This window comes from Pristiophorus japonicus, chromosome 20, assembly GCF_044704955.1.
Source record: "Pristiophorus japonicus isolate sPriJap1 chromosome 20, sPriJap1.hap1, whole genome shotgun sequence".
Lineage (NCBI taxonomy): Eukaryota > Metazoa > Chordata > Chondrichthyes > Pristiophoridae > Pristiophorus > Pristiophorus japonicus.
Window position 1 is genome coordinate 24,836,050 of NC_091996.1, and position 19,025 is coordinate 24,855,074.

The 19,025-nt window shown below is 43.8% G+C and overlaps 1 protein-coding gene across 5 annotated transcripts in view; it reads right to left on the reverse strand.

Moving 5' to 3' along the window:
• The window catches only part of LOC139232442 (ras-specific guanine nucleotide-releasing factor RalGPS1-like), a 1,066,646-nt gene that overhangs the window by 922,253 nt on the left and 125,368 nt on the right, over positions 1-19,025 (reverse strand). For 3 of the 5 annotated variants that reach the window (XM_070862625.1, XM_070862622.1, XM_070862626.1), the window contains exon 2: positions 17,740-17,888. The exons of 1 other annotated variant lie outside the window; for it this stretch is intronic. The gene's annotated coding sequence lies outside the window, so the exon portion shown is untranslated. Of the gene's footprint in view, positions 1-3,656; positions 3,731-17,739; positions 17,889-19,025 lie in introns of those variants that run through there. One more of the 5 variants, XM_070862623.1, reaches the window with a different exon arrangement.

The window sequence follows — 19,025 nt, forward strand, 5'->3', positions numbered from 1 at the left end:
GGTAATTATACACTGGTTAGCCTGACATCAGTAGTCGGGAAAATGTTGGAAGCAATTAAGGATGAAAGAGCAGCGCATTTGGAAAGCAGTGACAGGATCGGTCCAAGTCAGCAGGGATTTATGAAGGGGAAATCATGCTTGACAAATCTTCTAGAATTTTTTGAGGATGTAACTAGTAGAGTGGACAAGGGAGAACCAGTGGATATGTATATTTGGACTTTCAAAAGGCTTTTGACAAGGTCCCACACAAGAGATTGGTGTGCAAAATCAAAGCACATGGTATTGGGGGTAATATACTGACGTGGATAGAGAACTGGTTGGCAGACAGGAAGCAGAGAGTCGGGATAAACGGGTCCTTTTCCGAATGGCAGGCAGTGACTAGTGGAGTGCCGCACGGCTCAGTGCTGGGATCCCAGCTCTTTACAATATACATTAATGATTTGGATGAGGGAATTGAGTGCAATATCTCCAAGTTTGCAGATGACACTAAACTGGGTGGCGGTGTGAGCTGTGAGGAGGACGCTAAGAGGCTGCAGGGTGACTTGGACAGGTTAGGTGAGTGGGCAAATGCATGGCAGATGCAGTATAATGTGGATAAATGTGAGGTTATCCACTTTGGGGGCAAAAACACGAAGGCAGAATATTATCTGAATGGCGGCAGATTAGGAAAAGGGGAGGTGCAACGAGACCTGGGTGTCATGGTTCATCAGTCATTGAAAGTTGGCACACAGGTACAGCAGGCGGTGAAGGCGGCAAATGGTATGTTGGCCTTCATGGCTAGGGGATTTGAGTAGAGGAGCAGGGAGGTCTTACTGCAGTTGTACAGGGCCTTGGTGAGGCCTCACCTGGAATATAGTGTTCAGTTTTGGTCTCCTAATCTGAGGAAGGACTTTCTTTCTTTTGAGGGAGTGCAGCGAAGGTTCACCAGACTGATTCCCGGGATGGCAGGACTGACATATGACGAGAGACTGGATCAACTGGGCCTTTATATATTGGAGTTTAGAAGGATGAGAGGGGATCTCATAGAAACAGATAAGATTCTGATGGGATGGGATAGGTTAGATGCGGGTAGAATGTTCCCGATGTTGGGGAAATCCAGAACCAGGGGACACAGTCCTAGGATAAGGGGTAGGCCATTTAGGACTGAGATGAGGCGAAACTTCTTCACTCTCAGTTGTTAACCTGTGGAATTCCCTGCCGCAGAGAGTTGTTGATGCCAGTTCATTGGATGTATTCAAGAGGGAGTTAGATATGGCCCTTATGGCTAAGGGGATCAAGGGGTATGGAGAGAAAGCAGGAAAGGGGTACTGAGGGAATGATCAGCCATGATCTTATTGAATGGTGGTGCAGGCTCGAAGGGCTGAATGGCCTACTCCTGCACCTATTTTATATGTTTTTAAAATAAACGAGATAATCTTCTTTGCAGGGTTTGGGGGGGGGGGGGGAGGGGGGGGTGATGGGGGAGTGTCTCTTAGTACATTAGGTGCAGTGATATTGGAAATATATTCCTTATAAATAGACTGACACGAGGACATAAGAACACCAAACAAAGGAGGAGTTGTCCATATGGCCCCGCGAGCCTGCGCCACCATTCAATAAGATCATGGCTGATCTGTGACCTCAACATCTGCATTCCCGTCTGATCCCCATATCCCTCGATTCCCCTTGGGTCCAAAAATCTATTCATCGCTGTCTTGAATATACTCAATGACTAAGCAGCCACAGCCCTCAGGGGTAGAGAATTCCAAAGATTCACCACCCTCAGTGAAGAAATTCCTCCTCATCTCAGTCCTAAATGGCCGACCTCTTATCCTGAGCGTATGCCCCCTAATTCTAGACTCTCCAGCCCGGGGAAAATTCCTCTCAGCGTCTACCCTTTCAATCCCCCTCAATCTGGTATGTTTCAATGAGGCACCTCATTCTTCTAAACTTGAAAAAATATAGGCCCAATCTACTCAAGGCATTTGACAAGGTGCCACATAAAAGGTTACTGCACAAGATAAAAGTTTACGGGGTTGGGGGTAATATATTAGCACGGATAGAGGATTGGCTAACTAACAGAGAGTCGGAATAAATGGCTCATTCTCTGGTTGGCAACCAGTAACTAGTGGGGTGCTGCAGGGATCAGTGCTGGGACCCCAACTATTTACAATCTATATTAATGACTTGGAAGAAGGGACTGAGTGTAATGTAGCCAAGTTTGCTGACTAGACAAAGATGGGAGGATAAGCAATGAGTGAGGAGGACACAAAAAATCTGCAAAAGGACATAGTCAGGCTAAGTGAGTGGGAAAAAAATTTGGCAGATGGAGTATAATGTTGGAAAGTGTGAGGTCATGCACTTTGGCAGAAAAAAAATCAAAGAGCAAGCTATTATTTCAATGGAGAAAGATTGCAAACTGCTGCAGTACAGCGGGACCTGGGGGTACTTGTGCATGAAACACAAAAGGATAGTATGCAGGTAATCAGGAAGGCCAATGGAATCTTGGCCTTTATTGCAAAGGGGATGGAGTATAAAAGCAGTGAAGTCTTGCTACAGCTATACAAGGTTTTGGTGAGGCCACACCTGGAATACTGCGTACAGTTTTGGTTTCCATATTTACGAAAGGATATACTTGCTTTGGAGGCAGTTCAGAGAAGGTTCACTAGGTTGATTCCCGGGATGAGGGGGTTGACTTATGAGGAAAGGTTAAGTAGGTTGGGTCTCTACTCATTGGAATTCAGAAGAATGAGAGGTGATCTTATCGAGACGTATAAGATTATGAGGGGGCTTGACAAGGTGGATACAGAGAGGATGTTTCCACTGATGGGGGAGACTAGAACTAGAGGGCATGATCTTAGAATAAGAGGCCACCCATTTAAAACAGATGAGGAGAAATTTCTTCTCTCAGTGGGTTGCGAATCTGTGGAATTTACTGCCTCAGAGAGCTGTGGAAGCTGGGACATTGAATAAATTTGAGACAGAAATAGACGGTTTCTTAATCGATAAGGGGACAAGGGGTTATGGGGAGCGGGCAGGGAAGTGGAGCTGAGCCCATGATCAGATCAGCCAAGATCTTATTGAATGGCGGAGCAGGCTCGAGGGACCATGTGGCCTCCTACTTCTTATGTTCTCATGTTCTTATAACACTGACAACTTTATTACACCGTGCGCGTAGGAAATCTTGCCCCCGTACAAGTTTTCTTGTAACTGGCCTACCTTGGTGGGGTGGCACATTCGGCAAGTGATTTGTGGCAGAGGTGCTTAAGATCCACTCTGAAACTGGCATTTCAGTGCCTGCAGCATAATGTTCAACACACAGCAAGTGCAGAAATTCACGAGATATCACACTGCATCAAATTACCTGCCCTAAAGAACAAGCTATATTTAAAAAAAGGGAGCTCCCATCCAAAAGGCCCGAGGAAAATACCTTCTATTGGGAATTGTGCAATTAAGTTTCAGTTTCACCTACTCAGCCTTGTAATTCTGCATGAAATCAGACACGCTCGGCTAGAGTTTGGCCGACTTTGCGACCGGGTTTTCATCGCGATTTGACCCTCCGCGGCCAAAACCCGGTCGGTGGGATCCTCAGCTCCCGCCTTGCGGGCGGCACTTTCGCGTACCGCCGGGGAGAGGAGCGCCGACGTGCCACGCCGTAGATTGCGTTACCATCGTACCTGCGGCTCCGTCGGGAACCGTACACCACGCCCACAATGCCGACTGGGTCAAACCGGTCGGTGCAGCCCTGCTCGCAGCGGTAGATATGAAGACCCGCAAAAAGGTCAGTAAAAGTTTCTTTTTTTAATTATGTTGCAGCGATTTATAAGGCAATGTTTTGTGACTGTTTCTGTTTTTTGTAATTTCCCCCCCCCCTCCTCACAAAAAAACTTCTCTCGCAGCGCTACTGGCCTCGACCGAAAGTTGCTGAAACTCGCGGTTTGTGCCGCGAATCCACATGCAATGCCGATTTTATCGCAGTAAAGGCTGAAAGTTAGGCCTGAAACGGTAGCGCAGCGAAAACGGTAATTTTGACACAGAAATCTTTTTTTTTTTTGCTGAAAACCGAAAATCTAGCCTCTCCTGTATGCTTTCCAGTGGCTTATCTGGCTAAGGCAGCAAGCGGTGGAGCCCAGAATTGATCCTTCTTCTCGCTCTTCTGCCCTAAACTAGCAAATCTCTGCAAGGACAGCAGCAGGAGTTGCAATTGGCTTTTATACCCTTGGACGAAGCCGCAGAATCAATAGGCAAGACTTGCCGCCGCTGATCGCGACCTTTGCCGAAGGTGCACTTGGCGAAGGTCGGCCGAGGATGGGAGGTGGGTGGGGTGGCTTGACCCATCCACCTCCACGGAGGTGTGTGGGGGGCCTGACCCATCCACCTCCATGGCACGAACCTGGTATTGCAGTACTTCCAGGAACGGTGCAGTGGCTCTAGGCCTTTTGGCTAAGAGCATTGGCGCAGAGTGATCCTTGATGTGTGCAAGGTGACCTCTGGCGTTTGTGATTTGACAAAGAATTGGAAAGATTGGCTACGAATTTAAAAAAAAAAAAAGAGCTGGACTCGGCTGCAATGGTCCCGCTTGCCAACACTCGCTGTGTAGGCTCAGACATGATGAATGGCCCATTTGTGTGCGAGATGCTGGAGGGGCATCCAGCGTCTGTGAAACTGTAGGCTAGCACCGAGTTATGAATGCCTTTAGCAGGAGAGGGAAAGAAAATTGGTATATAAAGTAGGATGAGGGGAGAAAACCCAATGTGAACGGGTGTGTACGACTGTGTGTGAGAATGAGTGTCCGTGTTACAAATTTACACGGCTCACCTTGTATTATACAATAAAAGCATTTTATATTTTTCTTCGACTCAAGTTTGCTTTCTGAACAAGTAAATAAACTTACTTTCAACAACCATCAGCATTCTACATTTTGATTGGCAGGCTGGAGGGTGAGCATCACGTTGAACGTTTGCATTGAAAACCGATGCCGATTTAAAATGACTTTCTCAGTTATTTTGAAGAGTATTACTAAATTTTAGGGAAGAAATGGGCAGTTTTTATTTTTAGCAGAGTTGCCAACAAGCAACCAAACGTTGCAAAGCTTCATCATTTCTAATAATGAAAGGATGACCTTTCCATGGAAGAACACTGATGAATGGCTTATGTTATGGCTGGTGGATCTGGGCGTGATTCTCGACAATGTCAAAGCTGGGCTTCTTTTCCACCCTGGGAGCACTATCTTGAAAAAGACAACAGCATGCAGGAGAGGGTTCGGAGACGAGGGACTGACATAAATCAGGACCTGTGGCACTAGCTTATACAGGTACACTCAGAGCTGAACGTGTTTTCACTGGATAAAAGATGGAGAGAGTAAGATGGGGAAGAGACGTCTAATCCAAATCTCTACTGTGCTGAGAAACACAGATAACGTGGATATATAAGCAGATCATTTAACTTCAACTATGAACAAGGAAATTAGAGGACACGTACAAAATTAACAACCTACAAATAGAGAAAGAGAAAAAGGGAGAGAGAAGGTGTGAGAGAGAGAGAAAAGGAGAGAGAGAGAAAAGGAGGGAGAGAGGGAGAGAGAAAAGGAGGGAGAGAGAGAGAGAGAGAAAAAAGGAGAGAGAGAGAGAGAGAGAGAAAAAAGGAGAGAGAGAGAGAGAAAAAAGGAGAGAGAGAGAGAAAAAAAGGAGAGAGAGAAAAAAAAGGAGAGAGAGAGAGAAAAAAGGAGAGAGAGAGAGAAAAAAGGAGAGAGAGAGAGAAAAAAGGAGAGAGAGAGAGAGAAAAAAGGAGAGAGAGAGAGAAAAAAGGAGAGAGAGAGAGAAAAAAGGAGAGAGAGAGAGAAAAAAGGAGAGAGAGAGAGAAAAAAGGAGAGAGAGAGAGAAAAAAGGAGAGAGAGAGAGAAAAAAGGAGAGAGAGAGAAAAAAGGAGAGAGAGAGAAAAAAGGAGAGAGAGAGAAAAAAGGAGAGAGAGAGAAAAAAGGAGAGAGAGAGAAAAAAGGAGAGAGAGAGAAAAAAGGAGAGAGAGAGAGAAAAAAGGAGAGAGAGAAAAAAGGAGAGAGAGAGAAAAAAGGAGAGAGAGAGAAAAAAGGAGAGAGAGAGAGAGAGGGGGGGAGGAGAAGAGAGAAAGAGAGGGAGAGAGAGGGGAAAAAAAAAAGAGAAAAGGAGAGAGTTGCATTTATACAGCGCCTTTCACACCACCGGACATCCCAAAGTGCTTCAGCCAATGAAGTAACTTTTTGAAGCGTAGTCACTGTTGTAATGTAGGTAGTTATTTTGCCCCAGTGTCGACGACAAGTGGAATTGACTCTTAAGCAAACCCAGATAATACTTGTCAATTAAATTTTAAAAACTGGCTGGATAAATACCTAAAGAACAGTACTTTAACATTCCAAGCAATTGCAAAGATCAAATGTTCTTTAAGAACATTAGAAATAGGAGCAGGAGTAGGCCATACAGCCCCTCAAGCCTGCTCCGCCATTTAATACGACCATGGCTGATCCGATCATGGATTCAGCTCCACTTCCCGACCCGCTCCTCATAACCCCTTATTGTGTAAGAAACTGTCTATTTCTGTCTTAAATTTATTCAATGTCCCAGCTTCCACAGCTCTCGGAGACAGCGAATTCCACAGATTTACAACCCTCAGAGAAGAAATTTCTCATCTCAGTTTTAAATGGGCAGCCCCTTATTCTAAGATCATGCCCTCTAGTTCTAGTCTCCCCCATCAGTAGAAACACCCTCTCTGCATCCATCTTGTCAAGCCCCCTCATAATCTTATACGTCTCAATAAGATCACCTCTCTTTCTTCTAAATTCCAATGAGTAGAGGCCCAACCTACTCAACCTTTCCTCATAAGTCAACCTCCTCATCTCCAGAATCAACTTAGTGAACCTTCTCTGAACTGCCTCCAAAACAAGTATATCCTTTCATAAATATGGAAACCAAAACTGCACACAGTATTCCAGGTGTGGCCTCACCAATACCCTGTACAACTGTAGCAAGACTTCCCTGCTTTTATACTCCATCCCCTTTTGCAGTAAAGGCCAAGATTCCATTGGCCTTCCTGATCACTTGCTGTACACTATCCTTTTGTGTTTCATGCACAAGTACCCCCAGGTCCCGCTGTACTGCGGCACTTTGCAATCTTTCTCCATTAAAATAATAACTTGCTCTTTGATTTTTTTTCTGCCAAAGTGCAGGACCTGAAACTTTCCAACATTATACTCCATCTGCCAACTTTTTGCCCACTCACTTAGCCTTTGGTAAATGATAGTTCCTGTGTTGCTGGCACCATGCAATTTTCATTTGTGAAACACAACTGGTCAAGCGAAAGAGTATCCGCGATAGCATTAGCTTATAACTCGAACCTTGCGCCATTACTTTTCGCAATGAGGGGGACATTCCAGGATTTTATTCTCTTTGCAGTTCACCTCATTATTCATGTCCTTCAAGAGATTAGAGAAGTTGTGCACAGTTCATGACACTAACACTTGGTGTGTAGAAGAAATAGCCTCAATGATCTGAATTACTTTCTTATTCATTCTGGTGTTAATAGAATACCTTTATTCTGTGGGGATTTACAATTGCAAAAACATGCTGGTGGCTGTACAGTATAGGGCCACTCCACTGTGGTGCAGTCATCCAGGAGGAGTTGCTTGGTGTGCATAACATGAAGCAGAAGACAAAAAGCTAAGTTTTCACTTTCATATGGTAGCCATTAACCTTTAAAAAAAATGGATGTTAAATAATTTAACCAACAGAAAATAATGGCCCAGAATTTCCGAAGGTACAAAGATTCTACGGACCCAGGAAGGCATCGGAAAAGCCAGTTTTCGGCAGGCAATGCGCATGCGCTGAAAACCGGCTTTTCCCAATCTGTCAAGCTGGAGCTCGACAGATGATCTGCAGATCGGGAGCGAGGACATTTGAACGAGCAAGATTGCAGGATTTACCCATGGCAAATGTCCTCAAGACTCTTGCGCCTGAAAAAGCAGGTGCATAGCGTACTGTTACAGGTGTAAGAGTTTAAAAACATAGAAAAAACATTAAAATTTTAAAAACACATTAAAACCCTGCCCAGATAATGTTATTTTAAACTCTAACCCTAACTTTTTTCTTTAAAATCGGGAACTTTTTTTCTTTAAAAAACGTGTAATATTTTTCATTTCTATTCGTTTATTGCGTGAGGTGTTTTTTTTAATGTTTTATGTAGTGTGCGCGCATTTTGGGGGTTTTCGCATTCATAGTAATAGAAGATTCATAACTTACGAATCTCCTATCACTGTGAATGAGAAAATACTTGCCTGTGATTGGGTGTCCAGGCCCACGTGACTCCTGCGGACTCCTGATATGCACACGCTGCGCGTCACAGGGAGAGGCGGCCTGTGGATTGGGAATTCCAGCGGACGCAGCAGCTTCTGGTAAGTGCGCATTTTATTTCTATTTTTTCTTGATTTGCCCGTGTGAAGCCCTCCTCGGAATTTCTGCCCCAATGAGTGAGGACAATTTGAACAACTGCCATAGTGACGTATACATTAATTTCCTTAATGCATTGTTCGATATCATATCATTTGGATCAGTTTGCCCCAAGCCCACCAGTGCCTTGATCCGGTCCCGACAATATCTAATGTCCAAATAAGTGCCCATTAAAAATTGACACTGCAAGACCAAACCCTTTCAAAAGAAAATTAGAAAAAAATACACTGCAGAGAAACCATCAACATTCAATCCATATAATGGCTCTAAATACATACACCTAGAACATATTTTAAGAACATCAGAACATAAGAAATAGGAGGAGTAGGCCATACGGCCCCTCGAGCCTGCTCTGCCATTCAATAAGATCATGGATTCAGCTCCACTTCCCCACCCGCTCCACATAACCCTCGACTCTCATCGTTCAAAAATCTGTCTATCTCCGCCTTAACTACATTCAATGACCCAGCCTCCACAGCTCTCTTGGATAGAGAATTGTTATGTATGGAGAAAGAGTCAGACGGAACACTGAGCTCAAAGTAAAGTGTGACCGTAGTCTTTTATTGCAGGTCTCCAGAGTGCCTCTCCAACCTGTGAGGCCTCCTTCTGGGATCCCTTGGGACTCCAGAGGATGAGCCCTTTGGTGGCTGTACAGAGTAAATACAAGTTTACATATATAACACGAATTCCAAAGATTCATGATCCTCAGAGAAGAAATTTCTCCTCATTTCTGTTTTAAATGGGCGATCCCTTACTCTGAAACTATGGCCCCTAGTTCTAGATTCCCCCATGAGGGGAAACATCCTCTCTGCATCTACCCTGTCAAGCCCCCTCAGAATCTTATATGTTTCAATAAGATCACCTCTCATTCTTCTAAACTCTAATGGAGTACAGGCCCAATCTGCTCAACCATTCTTCATATGACAACCCCTTCATCTCAGGAATCAATCTTGCGAACACATTAAAAATGTGTTAATTCTAGTTATATGTCACACACAGAAAAACCATGCACCCGAGTTCTCATTCATAGGCTGAAGCAAGCTAGAAACAGTGGAGGTCCAAAGAGATTTGGGGTGGAGGTGGGTTTGGGGGGGTGGGGGGGGGGTCCAGGTACATAGATAATTGAAATGTCATGAACAGGTATAGAAAATAATCCAAAAGGCTAATGGAATGCTGGGCTTTATATCCAGAGGACTAGAATACAAGGGAGAAGTTATGCTGCAGCTATACAAAACACTGGTTAGACCGCACCTGGAGTACAGTGAGCAGTTCTGGGCACCACATCTTAAGGATGATATACTGGCTTTGGAGGGAGTGCAGCGTAGGTTTACCAAAATGATACCGGATTTCAAGGGTTAAGTTACAAGGAGAGATTACACATTAGGGTTGTATTCCCTGATCAAAGTTTTCAAGATATTAATGGGTAACAGGGTAGACAGAAACTATTTCCGTTGGTTGGGGATTCTAGGACTAGGGGTATAGTTTAAAAATTAGAGCCAGATCTTTCAGGAGCGAAATTAAGAAATACTTCTACACACAAAGGGTGGCAGACGTTTGGAACTCTCTTCCGTAAATGACAATTGACGCTGGATCAACTGTTAATTTTAAATCTGTGATTGATAGCTTTTTTGTTAACCAAAGGTATTCCGAGATATGGGCCAAAGGTGGGTAGATGGGTCACAGATCAGCCATGATCTCACTGAATGGCAGAACAGGCTCGAGGGGCTGAATGGCCAACTCCTGTTCCGATGTAAGCTACCTCATCCATCAGGTGGTTTCCTGGTAATATCGCTTCCCTTGCTCCTTCCCTCTCTCTGGCAGCGACAGCATGAGAGTAGGACTAACTGGTTATACTGCCTGCTTTGCTCTCCACATTTCACAATTTCCCCACAGCCCTGGCACTGGTTCAGTCTTCAGTCATTAGGATGCAATGCTCTCCTCTTGGGAAGGTATTCGTGCTTCTTATGGGAGGCCAGCGATCACCATGCAGGCATAGCCTGTGTACCAACTTGGCAGCAATGTCACAAAGATATCGGACATTAATTGCTGCTCAACACATTGTCCCCTCAACTATTGACCAGCCTGCACCAGGGAAAATATAATATATTATGATTGCAGCACTTATATTATTGAACTCAGTGCAGAAGTGTTCAAAACACTGAACTGTAAATACTTTACTCATCATTAGTTTCTGTGAGTTGGCTGATTACATTTACCATTCTCCCCGCTGTGAAAGCAGCAAGGCTGTATAATATTTAACACATGTGGGCACTGGCAGAGTACACGAGCTAAGATGATCATGTAAATTTCTATGATTCTAACACGGAAGGAGACCATTTAGCCCAGTGTCCGTACCGGCCAACAAAGCGTTATCCAGCCTAATCCCACTTTCCAGCTCTAGGTCTGTAGCCCTGTACGTTACGGCACTTCAAGTGCACATCCAAGTACTTTTTAAATGTGGTGAGGGTTTCTGCCTCTACCACCCTATCAGGCAGTGAGTTCCAGACCCCCACCACCCTCTGGGTGAAAGAATTTCTCCTCAAATCCTCACTAAGCCTCCTACCAATTACTTTAAATCTCTGCCCTCTGGTTGTTGACTCCTCCACTAAGGGAAATAGATCATAGAAACATAGAAAATAGGTGCAGGAGAAGGCCATTCGAGCCTGTACTGCCATTCAATAAGATCATGGCTGATCATTCACCTCAGTACCCCTTTCCTGCTTTCTCTCCATACCCCTTTAGCCGTAAGGGCCATATCTAACTCCCTCTTGAATATATCCAATGAACTGGCATCAACAACTTTGTGGTAGGGAATTCCACAGGTTCACCACTCTCTGGGTGAAGAAGTTTCTCCTCATCTCGCTCCTAAATGGCTCACCCCTTATCCTTCCTATTCACTCCATCTAGACCCCTCATAATTTTATACACCTCAATAAGGTCTCCCCTCAGCCTCCTCTGTTCCAAAGAAAACAACTCTAGCCTATCCAAACTTTCTTCACAGCTAAAATTCTCCAGTCCAGGCAACATCCTTGTAAATCTCCTCTGTACCCTCGCTAGTGCAATCACATCTTTCCTGTAATGTGGTGACCAGAACTGCACGCAGCACTCCAGCTGTGGCCTAACTAGTGTTTTATACAGTTCAATCATAACCTTCCTGCTCTCATATTCAATGCCTCGGCCAATAAAGGCAAGTATCCCTGTGCTTCACAATGGATTAGCTTGCTGGCACAAAGCCTAGGCTCCAATTTAAAATGGCTCTTTAGCTAAAGCACTGAAAGCCTAGACCTCAGCACATTCAGGAGAGACCAGAAACAAAAAGAAACATCAAGAAACATCAAACCTGCGATACCCCTGTAAATACGAACTTCAACGAGCTGGTTTAACAAAAGAAACTGTAACAAGAAAGAGACTTGCATGTCTATAGCGACTTTCATGACCACCAGATGTCTCAAACCGCTTTACAGCCAAATTTTGGAGTGCAGTCACTGTTGTAGGAAACTCGGCAGCCAATTTGCACACAACAAGCTCCCACAAATAACAATGTGACAATGACCAGATAATCAGTTTTTGTTATGTTAATTGAGGGATAAATATTGGCCAGGACACCGGGGATAACTCCCCTGCTCTTCTTCGAAATAGTGCCATGGGATCTTTTACATCCACGTGAGCGCGCAGACGGGGCCTCGGTTTAATGCCTCATCCAAAAGACAGCACCTGCAACAGTGCAGCGCGCTCTCAGCACTGCATTGGAGTGTCAGCCTAGATTTGTGCGCTCAAGTCCCTGGAGTGGGACTTGAACCCACAACCTTCTGACTCAGAAGCGAGTATGCTGCCCACTGAGCCACAGCTGACACTAAGCAGTGGATTGTTCAGCAAAGTCAGAGTGGCCAATGATTAAAAATCATGAACATCGACCCTTCTGCTTTCAATGGACTTCTCCATTGACTAGGAAAAAAAGAGTTGAACTGCAACCATATTTTCCATACAATCTGCTCTATCCATTACTTCATTTATTGGAACAGTCCACGCGAGGAATGGGAAAACATTATTATTTGGGCAACAACGCTTAAAAAGCAGATTCAAGATATCAACATTTTTGGAAACAGCACTCAAACCACAAACACAAGTCAGCTTCACTGCAGCTGGTTCCGTGATCTTTCAAACATGAGGGACTCCAGTTTGGGCTTCATGTATCCCGTGCGTCATACGTGCCTGCAGAATCGCAGCTCGAGCTTCAGAGGAACATAAAGCACCCAGTATACAGCATCTTCAAATTGTATACAGGCATGAGTATACAGCGCAAGGAGTCCGATTGGGGATGGTATGCAAGTACACGCCATTTTGAATGCACATCCTTCATTACATAATGCTTTGTGAGGCAGTGTGTCAGTTGCAACTGAGACCAAAGAGCTGACATGGCAACACTGTACTATCGAAATACTGAATGTGAGTGGATCTCAATAAAGGTAGTGAAAATAACTTTCAACAGCTCTATCATACGAACACCATGCCGAGTTTACGCCTGCACGGCTACAAAGCAGAAATCATAGTAATACACAAAAACATGACTTCTTATCAGTCAGGAGTAGTGATGTTTAAGGATTGATATGTGAACTTATTTTTGACAGCAGTGAATTACCATCAACACCCATGCAATCATTGTAAACTTAAATGCATGAGAGGAGAGAAACAGAGAAGGAACGACAACAAGGAATAACACTGCTGGTAAATATCGAATCCAATTTCCATGAGAACAGAATCCCAATTGCTCCATTTTGTGACTGGTTGGGTAATAAAGCGTTCTTCGCTGACTGAGCCACAGATTTATACAGCCAATTACAATTCTGAAGCACAGCCAAGGTCTCCCGTGGCATAGTCTTTGATAAATCCATTTTGAATTTATTTTCTTCCCTCTTCATATGGCCTAATTCTCCACAACCCCTCCTCAAGCACTGAGGCAGGACAATAAGGAAAGATTGTAGATTAGAGGAATTTATCTCCCTACAAAAAACAGAAGGCAAGTGAAATAAACTCCCACAAAAAGCAGCAAATGCTGTACAAGTTGAACTTCTCTTATCCGGAACCCGGCCTGTTCTGGATAAGGGATTTTTCCGGATGAGGGGTGGTCACATTAAATTGGATGGTACGGGTACTGAGCAAGGGGATATCGGGGCTGGCTGGCTTGGGGCTGGGAGTGCTGAGAGATCATGGGGGCTGGGGGGGGGGGGGGGGGGGGTGTGGATTGCAGGGTCGTGGATTGCGGGGTCAGGCCAGCGATTGCGGGAGCCGGCAGCGAAGAAGGACTTAAATTTGTTCATGTCGGAGCGGCCACGAATGGTCCTGGATGAGGGGTGGTCCCGGATAAGGGAATTCTGGATAAGGGAGGTTCAACCTGTATTGATAAATTATTTTAATAAACATATAAAGAATGGTTGCAGGAGCAAGGCTAGACACAAATGATCAGATTACAGAATGAAATACAATGGTTGCAGTGCAGTTGGAAGCACAAGAACATAGTCTCCGGAATGCAATTGGTCAGCGTTGCTGAATGTTGGTTTGTGATGATTGATTAAAATTGGCATGATGCTTAATTACCTTTGCGGGTCAAGTAGAAACATCAGCAAGTTTTATTGCGGAAGTGAAGTTTAACCTGTTGTTATGGACCTCTGTTGGGAGATTAAATACATTGGGAAGAGTCAGAGAGAGAGGCTCAATAAAGCTCAAGCTCCCACCAGTGCTGTTTTGTAACACCTCACGAAGATAACCGGTGGAAGTTGTTCAATTTGTTTCCCTTGATGGGCTGCTACTTGGGTTCAATGGGTCTATGGTTCCTGACAATGCTTGCCAGAGATGGTGAAGTTGTCACTCGGGCCTAAACCCTATGCTTCACTACAAATTGATGCACAACTCTGCCCCAAATCTCCTCATCCATTTGTGTTCTTGTTGCAAACCAATAATGAATGTGTTGAAAATCATTTCAGTTCATATAAAATATCCTCATAATTGTGATAATACTCCCATTTGTATCGTACTTTTAACACATCAAACCACTGCAAAGCAGTTAGCAAAATAAATTTTGTAGTGCCGTTATCGGCAAGTTAGCAAGTGTGACAGCCATTCTGCATCAACACAGAAATGAAAGGATAGGTATGGCATCAGTTTTTTCCGTGGTATCGATATGGGAGGATGCTTGTCAGGAGACTCCCCGCACTTCTTCAAATAGTGAGATGAGATCTTTAACACTCACCTGAGACAGTAAAACAGGCAAACGGGGACTCGGTTTAACTTCTCATCTGATGGACTGCATCTCCGACAATGCAGCATTCCTTCAGTACTGATTGGAGAGTCAACCCTGTTATATATGCAGACTATAGGTATACTCTCTGTGTAGTCACTGTATAGTTGCATAAGATGGAGACTTGTTTACCTGCTGGCATCAGGATGACTTGCTTCCACGTCAAAAAGTTCACAGGTGTTTCAATGATGGACCTAAAATTCCAGGTCCGAACTAAATCTTGAAGGGTGGAAGATAAAATATTCGTGGATTTTTTTTTAACATGTGGTGGCCGTTGCACACCAGCCACCACACGGGCTTGAGAGAGCTAGGTCTTGGTCCAATAGCAAGGATTAACCAAGATGGCTAGAGACCTGCTCTGCTGCACGGACCTAGTGCGCGCACATATCGCAGTGTGGACTGGCCTGTGCTGCCCCTGGGCCATCGCTTCTTCTGGGCCACGATCACGTCCCTCTACACTCCTTCGCCCCTCGATCTTGCCGCTCCTGATGTACTATCAATAAGGTTTACACTATGTATTTACTATGCTGGCACCACTAGAGGGTGCAACTGGTGGACACCGGGGTTTCCTGCCCTGGTGGCAGGGGCTGTATAAAAGAGAAGTCACCATGCGGCTGCCTCACTCTGGAGTTACGAATAAAGGACCAAGGTCACTACAGTTTGAGTACAACACATTGCCTCGTGGAATCATTCGTAAGTACATCAGACATTATAAACCCAGTTATAATTGTAAACTGTAATATGTGGCTAAGTCCTACAATCTTCTCACCCAGAGGTGAGAGTTCTACTAACTCAACATTAGCTTTCAAAATTTGCTATTTGAGGGCCCCCCGACAATATTAATAAACTCCCAGGGATTCCCTGCAAATACAGATAAACTTTTCGATTGAAGATTCTGACAGGCAGTGTCAGTTCAGCAAAGGAAAATGCTGTTTTAATTGCAATATATATTTCATTAGTATATGCAGCAATGGAAATAACAAGCTAGTAAATCAATAAAATACAAAAATCTGATGACCAATTGACAAACCCAATTACCTCACGCATTTTTCTGGGACCAGAGAAGGCTGGGGAACACAGCTTGAAAACCTATTTTAAGAGAATTCAAATCGGACACCAAATATGGTTGCACCTAAACTATTTATTGTGTTTGATCAAGTCTGGACATGCTCAATGTCTAAGCAATAGTCCCACAGGGAAATAAAATATATTACCAAGCTTTTCCTCTGGATAGTGACATAACCATCATCGATCCTTTCATTCTGGTCTTTCTCTACAAATTGTGAAATAACACCCAAGATCTTTATAGACCTCTAGTCACGCACACTCATCCTTGTAACTTTGATGATTCATTGTGTGATAAGAGTTGTTGTGAACAAGACCCCCAGAAATTAGGTAGTTCCTCACAAAACTCCATTCATTATGTAACTAGTCATCATAAGCCAAGTATCCTGTTTTCAATCTCAAGACTGTCTTGTTTCACAATGTGAGAGCAACTTTCAGCCAGTAGGTGCAAATTAATACATCCTGTTCTTCAGCAAACAATGTACTGTGTGCTCAGTACATTAACACACCTTAATCATACGAAATTAAACCAAATCGAATCCTGCATTTAAAATGTATACAAGAATAGGGTGCCTTACACAATGCTGTAGATTATTGGGAGACTGCTTTTACTGTTGGCTCAATGATGAGGCTTCCCAAAATCCAGACAGTTATACAAACACTTTCTTAGAAGCCTTCATCAAAATAGAATCAACATGAAAAGCTATTTATAAAATAAATCCCATAGTTAAACTCCTTTTACCTGCTCGATTTCCTTTGGTCTCCACAATCCAAGCTTATGTTTGGGATGATGGAAAGATGAGATGATGATCCGGAGATATTCCCACATTGAAACAGCTGCTACGAAGGACGCAGGAGCAACTAGAGATGGTTCTAGTTAATTTTTACACCCTTCCTGCCAGTACATGGGTGATATCTGTTCAACAGTTTCCTTACAGTGTGGTTACATCGGAACAAGAGTCAGCCATTCAGCTGCTCAAGCCTGTTTCGCCATTCAATTTGATCATGGCTGATCGGTTTCTTACCTTCATCAACCCACTTCGGTTCCGTGACCTCCCATACCTCTGCCGAACAAAATTCTATCAATCTCAGATTTGAAGTGTTACCATCAGGAGCTCAGCAGAGCAGGGGACCATGGCCATGAATTTCCAACCCAGCCACTTCAAGTTGCAATGTGTTGGGAGAGATGCTACTCACAGTACTTGTTCCACTCTTAACATACACCACCACCCCCCCCCACTTCAAAAAAGAATAATGGCTTCCTGAGATAGACTAATAAAATGCCCAATGTGTAAAAAAAGGCTGGACTCAATTACTGACATCAAGCAAGCAGTTATTGCATCATTAATAGGGGCATCACTGTGTCAAGAACCCATTCACATTTATCAGACTTGCCAACTGCAGGTGAGGTTTAACAAAAAACTACCACTTTGAGTAAATACCTTAAAAGCAAAATCACATTTACGTACTCAATTTCAAGTACATACGTAGTTCAACCAAGCAGCTGTCTCTTCAAAAAAAAAAATCACACTGCTAATGTTAACACAGAGATGAAAAACAACAATACTCTACCAAGATCCCAAAATATTTCAGTGTGCACAAAATTCACAGGTCTCCATTTTGTAGTGGAAATTTAATTCTCTCATCTCCGCCAAGAGATTTCTCAATTTAATAAGAAAAAATATACTTCTGGGAATAGAACATCTTTTCGCTGTTAAACATCCAAGGGCATCAAACACAGCTCCTGTCCACCTGCTCACAGCCACATAAGCCACTAACATCCGCAATATCACGATCAGCATCACACCACCATAGGACGGCAGCAGCATGATTCAACCAGGCTAAGATAGATTAAGTTCATTCCCTTGCCTCCCCCTGCCCCCCCTCTCCCAGCCCCCCACCTTTCAGATATCACACCGCACTTACCGGCCCAAACCGAGAGCGGATGAAAGCCACACAGGGTAAGCACATTTGCAATCTTCAGTCAGGAGTCGCGGTATCAGCAAACGAGTGGTGAATTTGCTGACTAGTAGTTTTGCTCCATGGATCAATGTCTCGAGGAATGTAGGCCAAGTCTGTTGAGACATTACATCGAGGATGCTTAATGAGGATCAGCTCGAACTATATCCCACTTGAGAGTTAGAGTAAAAACAGTGTCCTACCATGCTTTTTACTTTGCATTCACTTTTCAGCCCAAATGAGAAACTATCGGAACAGAATTTTGAAGAAAAACAAGAGTCTGTTAATGGTTTTTCAGTTCAACAATAAAAATATCCATTTCAATTTGGTTTGAGTGGAGTTCAAGAGAAAATTGAAGAAAAACACGAAGGACTGTGGTCACTTAAACTTTGAATAAGCTGTGGGATCCATTATTGTGTTGTAACCTGTACTGCAGCAATATTTTCATTTCCTTCCCTCAGGGAGTAACACTTGACATTGAAATAGTTGTACCATTCAGCACACAAGGGGATTATAATAATGTAATCTGCCTGCATAAACTGTGGTAACCACTGATGCCAACATTCACTTTCAATTATAAATCTATTTTTGTAGATATGCAAATTATGTTTGTATACTTGCATACCCTTCTTCCAAACCACAATGTAATTGCCAATGATTCGGATACAGCCAGCCACAAAAAGGGATAGCAACTTTCATTTTAATGCCAAAGCTTATTATTGTCGATACTATATGGAACAACATTGCTGAAGTATTGTTTCCTTGGCAACCAAACCAAACCAAACAAAACAAGTGAAGTAGATAAAACCTGGAATAAGGAAACTATTACGGGTCTAGGGATAGAGCACAGAAATGCCTTTGATAGCTCTTATGTGCAGCTCACACCAGTACTCACATGATTGACCAAATTGTCTCCTTCTGAAGTTTCGAATGGTGCATTCACACTCCACAAGTTCAGCAATAGTGCACCAACACTAAACCTAGAGTGCAAATTAGGGGTTAAGGCCCAACCTACCGCAGGACTTCTGCCCAACTCACCTCCATACGGCCCTGCCTGCTGAGAGAAGGGGACAGGTTCCATTGTGGGCTGATGAAAGGTTCCAAAGATAAATCAATCCCCTCTTATTTATGGGCCATTGTTCCTTGTAGGATGTTTTTTGTTGCTGAAAACTTACATCTTTGGCCTGATTAAGGTACCCAAGCCAAATAGTTAAACGATCCCAACCCTGGGATTTGGGGCAGAGTCGTGGAGA